A 6380-nucleotide genomic window follows, 5' to 3' on the forward strand; every position below is an offset into this window, starting at 1 on the left:
CATGTTGCAACTGCTATCGCAACAACCAGGGCTCTTTTTCTCCCTCCCATCTCTCTTATCATTACCTCTGTACTTCCCTTGGTGACCAGAGCTCTGTAAAGGCAGTGGCAGAAGTGGATTTGTTGGGGTACATTTTCAGATATGATGAAGTAGTGATGAGAAGGGGCAAAGAGAAAATCCATGGGAGCAGGATGCCTTTTCTCAAGCCCTACTTTAGACAGACATACAGATTAAGCTTTTTATTATGGAAAATTTCAAATATTTACAAGAGTAAAGAGAACAGTTTAATAAACCAATCACCAGCTTAAACAACTCTTGATTAGGTCCTGTTTTTGACTAGGGAAGAACTATATTCTGTTTCAAAGTATGTAGGATTAGATTGCCAATCACATGCACAGGAACAAGACAACAGGGTCAGAAGATCTTCCTTAGTTTATCAGCGCCATAGTAAATCTGGGATCCATACATTAGATACACAAATTGACTTCAAGTCATGACAAACTGAATTGGTGAGCAAAATTCTGTTATCTAGAGAGTATATAATTTTAATTTGATCATCAAAGGGATCTTTAATCCCCCAAATAGATGAAAGCCTTAGTATTATGTGACTGCTCAATACTAGATCTGGCATGTGTGGATAAAGTTTAAAGTCAGGCCAGGCATGGTGGCTCACACCTGTAATCCCAGCACTTAGGGAGAACCCAAGGTGGGTGGATCACTTGAGATCAGGATTTTGAGACCAGCCTAGCCAACATGGTGAAATCCCATCCCTACTAAAAAAAAAAAAAAAAAAAAATACAAAAAATTAGCCAGGCATGGTGGCATTCGCCTGTAGTCCCAGCCACTTGGGAGGCTGAGGCAGAAGAATCCTTTGAACCCAGGAGGTGGAGGTTGCAGTTATCTGAGATACTGCCACTGCACTCCAGCCTGGGGAACAAAGTGATACTTGGTCTAAAAAAAAAAAAAAAAAAGAAAGAAAAGAAGTCAAATAATACTGAGGTGGACAGATACCACCTAGAATTTACTTTTTTCTTAGCAAACACCAAACCTGGATAGATTTCTCAACTTTCAGATAATTGGCAGAAATTTTTTAAGGCATCATGGGGTTTATTAAGAAATTCTTCAAAACACGACCAGGCGTGATGGCTCACACCTGTAATCCCAGCACTTTGGGAGGCTGAGGCGGGCAGATCATAAGGTCAAGAGATTGAGACCAGCCTGGCTAACATGGTGAAACCCTATCTCTACTAAAATTACAAAAATTAGCTGGGTGTGGTGGTGCACACCTGTAGTCCCAGCTACTTGGGAGGCTGAGGCAGGAGAATCACTTGAACCTGGGAGGCAGAGGTTGCAGTGAGCCGAGATTGCACAACTACATTCCAGACTGGCAACAGAGCATGACTCTGTCTCAAAAAAAAACCCTTTTGCTGCTGCAGCCGCAGCCATGAGTATGCTCAGGCTTCAGAAGAGGCTCACGTCTTCTGTCTTCCGCTGTGGCAGGGAGAAGGTCTGGTTGGACCCCAGTGAGACTAATGAAATCGCCAATGCCAACTCCCCTCAGCAGATCTAGAAGCTGATCAAAGATGGGCTGATCATCGCAAGCCTGTTGACAGTCCATTCCCGGGCTTGATGCGGAAGAACACCTTGGCCCGCCGCCCGCCGGAAGGCAGGCACATGGGCATGGTAAGCGGAAGGGTACAGCCAATGTACATTCAACATACAAGCGCAGAATGCCAGAGAAGGTCGCATGGATTCTGCGCCGGCTGCTTAGAAGATACTGTGAGTCTAAGAAGATTGATCGAGTCTAAGAAGATTGATCGCGGTATGTATCACAGCCTGTACCTGAAGGTGAAGGGAAATGTGTTCAAAAACAAGCGGATTCTCATGGAGCATATCCACAAGCTGAAAACGGACAAGACCCGCAAGAACCTCCTGGCTGACCAGGCTGAGGCCCGCAGGTTTAAGGCCAAGGAAGCAGGCAAGTGCCGTGAAGAGCGCTTGCAGGCCAAAAAGGAGGAGATCAACACTTTGTCCAAGGAGGAAGAGACCAAGAAATAAAAGCTCCCCCTTTGTCTGTACATACTGGCCTCCGTGATTACATAGACCAGCCATTTAAATAAAACAAGCCTTTATCTGCTTGCAAAAATAAATTAGCTGAGCGTGGTGGAGCGTGCTTGTAATCCCCGATACTTGGGAGGCTGAGGCAGGAGGATTGCTTCAACCCAGGAGGGGGAGGTTGCACTGAGCCAAGATCGCACCACTGCACTCCAGCCTGGGCGATAGAGTGAGACTCAGTCTCAATAAATAAATAAATAAATAAACAAATAAATAAACAAATAAGCATTGCCGGGCGTGGTAGCTCACGCCTGTAATCCCAGCACTTTGGGACGCCGAGGCGGTTGGATCACCCGAGGTCGGGAGTTTGAGACCAGCCTTACCAACAAGGAGAAACCCCGTCTGTACTAAAAATACAAAAAAAATTATCCAGGCCTGTTGGCCCATGCTTGTAATCCCAGCTACCCGGGAGGCTGAGGCAGGAGAATTGTTTGAACCTGGGAGGTAGAGGTTGCCGTGAGCCTAGATCGAGCCATTGTACTCCAGCCTAGGCAACAAAAGCGAAACTCAGTCTAAAAAAATAAGTAAACATCTAGGCAAGAAGTAAAAAGAGACTGCTACAAAAAGCTATACATAAAATTCGCGACAGATTTTCTGCTGCACTAATAAATGGTAAACACACACACACACACACACACACACACACACACCGAAAAACACTGGTGAGGCGCAGTGGCTCACGCCTGTAATCCCAGCACTTTGGGAGGCCGAGGCAGGCAGATCTCGAGGTCAAGAGATCAAGACCATCCTGACCAACATGGTGAAACCCTGTCTCTACTAAAAGTACAGAAATTACCTGGGCATGGTGGCAAGTGCCAGAGAAGCTGGCAGTCCCAGCTTCTCAGGAGGCTGTGGCAGGAGAATCGCTTGAACCCAGGAGGTGGAGGTTGCAGTGAGCCAAGATCATGCCACTGTACTCCAGCCTGGCGACAGCAAGACTTCGTCTCAAAAAAAAAAAAAAAAAAGAAACACTATTTACAGTGTTATTAGGAAAAAGAAAATGTCTTACTAGCAAAAGACAAATAATAAGAGATAGTGTTGAGCAGTGAACATAATAGAGTAATAAATATAAGACCACTTTTTAGTAATTAGAATAAAAAGAATATGTTAACATGTAAGTTTAAAAGATAAACTCACGAATTGTCAAAAACCGTATCTAAGACTCACATTACCTGATTTTTGAGGCCTACGATAAAGCTGCAGTAATCAAGATAATGTGTTATTGGCAAAAGAATGGACACATATATCAGTAGAACAGAGTAAACAGCCCAAAAAATAGACTCACCCAAATATAGTCACCTGATCTCTGAAAAAGGAGCAAAGACAGTTTAATGGAGGAAAGGATTTTTTTCAACATATGATGCTGGAACAATCGAAGTCCATATGCAAAAAAATGAACCTAGGCATAGACCTTACACCTTTCACAAAAAATTAGCTCAAAATGGATCATAGACCTAAATGTAAAATATAAAACTATTAAACTTCTGGAAGAAAAATAGAAGAAAATCTATGTAACCTTGGGTTTGGCAATGACTTTTTAGATACAACACCAAAAGCATGATTCATGAAAGAGAAAACTGATGTTGGTGTTCATTAAAATTAAAACTTCTTGTATTAGTCGATTTTCATACTGCTGTGAAGAAATACGTGACACTGGATAATTTATAAAGGAAAGAGGTTTAATGGACTTACAGTTCCACATGGCTGGGGAGGCCTTACAATCATGGCAGAAGGCAAAGGAAGAGCAAAGGCACGTCTTACATGATGGCAGGCAAGAGAGTGTGTGCAGAGGAACTGCCCTTTATAAAACCATCAGATCTTGTAAGACTTATTCACTGTCATGAGAACAGCATGGGAAAAACCTGCCCTCATAATTCATTATCTCCCACCGGCTCCTTCCCATGACACATGGGGATTAAGGGAACCACAGTTCAAGATGAGATTTTGGTGGGGCCACAGCCAAAGGATATAACTTCTACTCTGAGAGAGAAAGATACTGTTAAGAGAATGAAAAGACAGGCCATGGACTGGAAGAAAATACTTTCAAGATACATTTCTGTTAAAGGACTTTGTGATGTTAGTCAGTTGCAAAGTTTTGAAGCAGTGCACAAGTCAGCCCTCACTTATGACATCAGTTGCAAGTTCAGAGGTTTCCAGAACTACATTTAGGATTGATAATTCACTAGGAGAACTGACAGAACTCATTGCAAGCTGTTATACTCACAGTTACGGTTTATTACAGCTGAAGGAGACAGATTAAAATTTGTCAAAAGAAAAGGCACATAGGACAGAGTCCAGGAAAGTACCAAATACAGTTAGAAACCCCACAATACATTTTTAATGGTTGCTTTAGAGTCTTGATTATCTTTTCTTTTTTTGTTTAAAGGTCTTGCTCTGTCATCCAGGCTGCAGTGTAGTGTTGTGATCATGGCTCACTGTAGCCTCAAACTCCTGGGCTCAAGTGATTTTCCTCTCTTAGCCTCCCAAGTAGCTGAGGCTACAAGTGTGAACTAACATACCCAGCTAATTTATTTTTTATTAAAAAAATTTTTAGCCGGGCACGGTGGCTCACACCTTTAATCCCAACATTTTGAGAGGCCAAGTTGGGCGGATCACCTGAGGTCAGGAGTTCAAGACCAGCCTGACCAACATGGAGAAACCCTGTCTCTACTAAAAATGCAAAATTAGCCGGGCGTGATGGTGGTGCCTGCCTGTAATTCCAGCTACTCAGGAGGTTGAGGCAGAAGAATCGCTTGAACCTGGTAGGCGGAGGTTGCGGTGAGTTGCGATTGTGCCATTGCACTCCAGCCTGGGCAACAAGAGCAAGACTCTGTCTCAAAAAAAAATTTTTTTTTGTAGAGATAGGGTTTTGCTGTGTTATTCAGGGTGGTCTCAAACTCCTGGCCTCAGGCAGTTCTTCTGCCTAAGCTTCCCAAAGTGCTGGGATTACAGGCATAAGCCACTGAGCCTACCATAGAATATTAGTATCTTTTGAAGTGATTAAAAAGAGAAAAGATTTTCTTCCAGTCTAATGATGAGAAAAATGAAAGAACAGTTATTTTAAAGCCCCTAACTGATATTTCCAACATCTAGGTCATAAATGAGTCTGGTTCTGTTGATAGCTTTATCTCTTGGTAAAGTGCATGCCTGTGTGTGTGTATGTGTGTTTTATTTTGTGTATGTCTTGTAATTTTTAGTTTAATGGCAAACATCATGTATACAAAAACAGTAGAGACTGAGGTAGATGGTATTTATGTCTGGATATAGGCACACCTCTCCCATCAGGCCAATTGCCTATGACATTGAGTCAACCTAGTTTGGAGTTGAGGTGGATTTGGATTTTGATGTTGGTATCATTATGTTCAGTGTACTTGGGCTGCTGTTACCTTGTACTAGGAGCCTGGGGTACCAGACAGTTTTTCTTCAGTGTTCCTGTTCCACTGTTGGCTTTCCTCAGTCCCATCATGCCTCTATCACAGAGAGGGAGTCTCTGTTCATATCCTTGCCCCTTCACTAGTGGTTGACTGATGCTGCTTGTTACGCAGTGCTAGGCTTACGGTGGTGTCATAGGTGGTTTTCTATTGTCCTGGGTCAGCCTTAGCTTTAGGCAGTCCCTGTTCATTTGAACCTCAGGGGTGGTACTTTAATCTGCCCTTTCCTGAGCAGTAGAAAACCTCTGCTTGGCATCAGAATCCTGGGCCAATGAGGATTCTCTGCTTCTTGCCCAGAAACAAGATGTTTGCTTCTACCTCTTCCCCAGCAGCAGTAGGGTATGTGAGAGGTGGGAGGATTACTTGAACTCAGGAGGTCGAAGCTGCAGTGAGCCATGATAGTGCCACCACACTCCAGCCTGGGTGACAGAGCAAGACCCTGTCTCAAAACAACAACAACCCAAAAAACTGTCAGGGTCATCAGGAACAAAGCATAGCCAATAGCCAAGAAACTGTCACATAACAGAGAAGACTAAGGAAACCTGATGACTAAATGTAATACAAATAAAAAAAGAAATATTGACACTATAAGAAAAAATAGAGGCCAGGTGCGATGGCTCACACCTGTAATCCCAGCACTTTGGGAGGCCGAGGTGAGCGGATCATGAGGTCAGGAGATCGAGACCATCCCGGCTAACCCAGTGAAACCCCGTCTCTACTAAAAAAATACAAAAAACTAGCCGGGCGAGGTGGCGGGCGCCTGTAGTCCCAGCTACTTGGGAGGCTGAGGCAGGAGAATGGTGTGAACCCGGGAGGCGGAGCTTGTAGTGAGCT

General features: G+C 43.7%; 1 pseudogene; it reads left to right on the top strand.

The window, feature by feature from the left end:
* Nucleotides 1-1435: 1435 nt before the first annotated feature.
* On the top strand, nt 1436-2139 carry LOC108522333 (60S ribosomal protein L19 pseudogene; annotated as a pseudogene).
* Nucleotides 2140-6380: the final 4241 nt, after the last annotated feature.

This window comes from Rhinopithecus bieti, unplaced genomic scaffold (assembly GCF_001698545.2).
Source record: "Rhinopithecus bieti isolate Rb0 unplaced genomic scaffold, ASM169854v2 scaffold_2654, whole genome shotgun sequence".
Taxonomy (NCBI): Eukaryota; Metazoa; Chordata; class Mammalia; order Primates; family Cercopithecidae; genus Rhinopithecus; species Rhinopithecus bieti.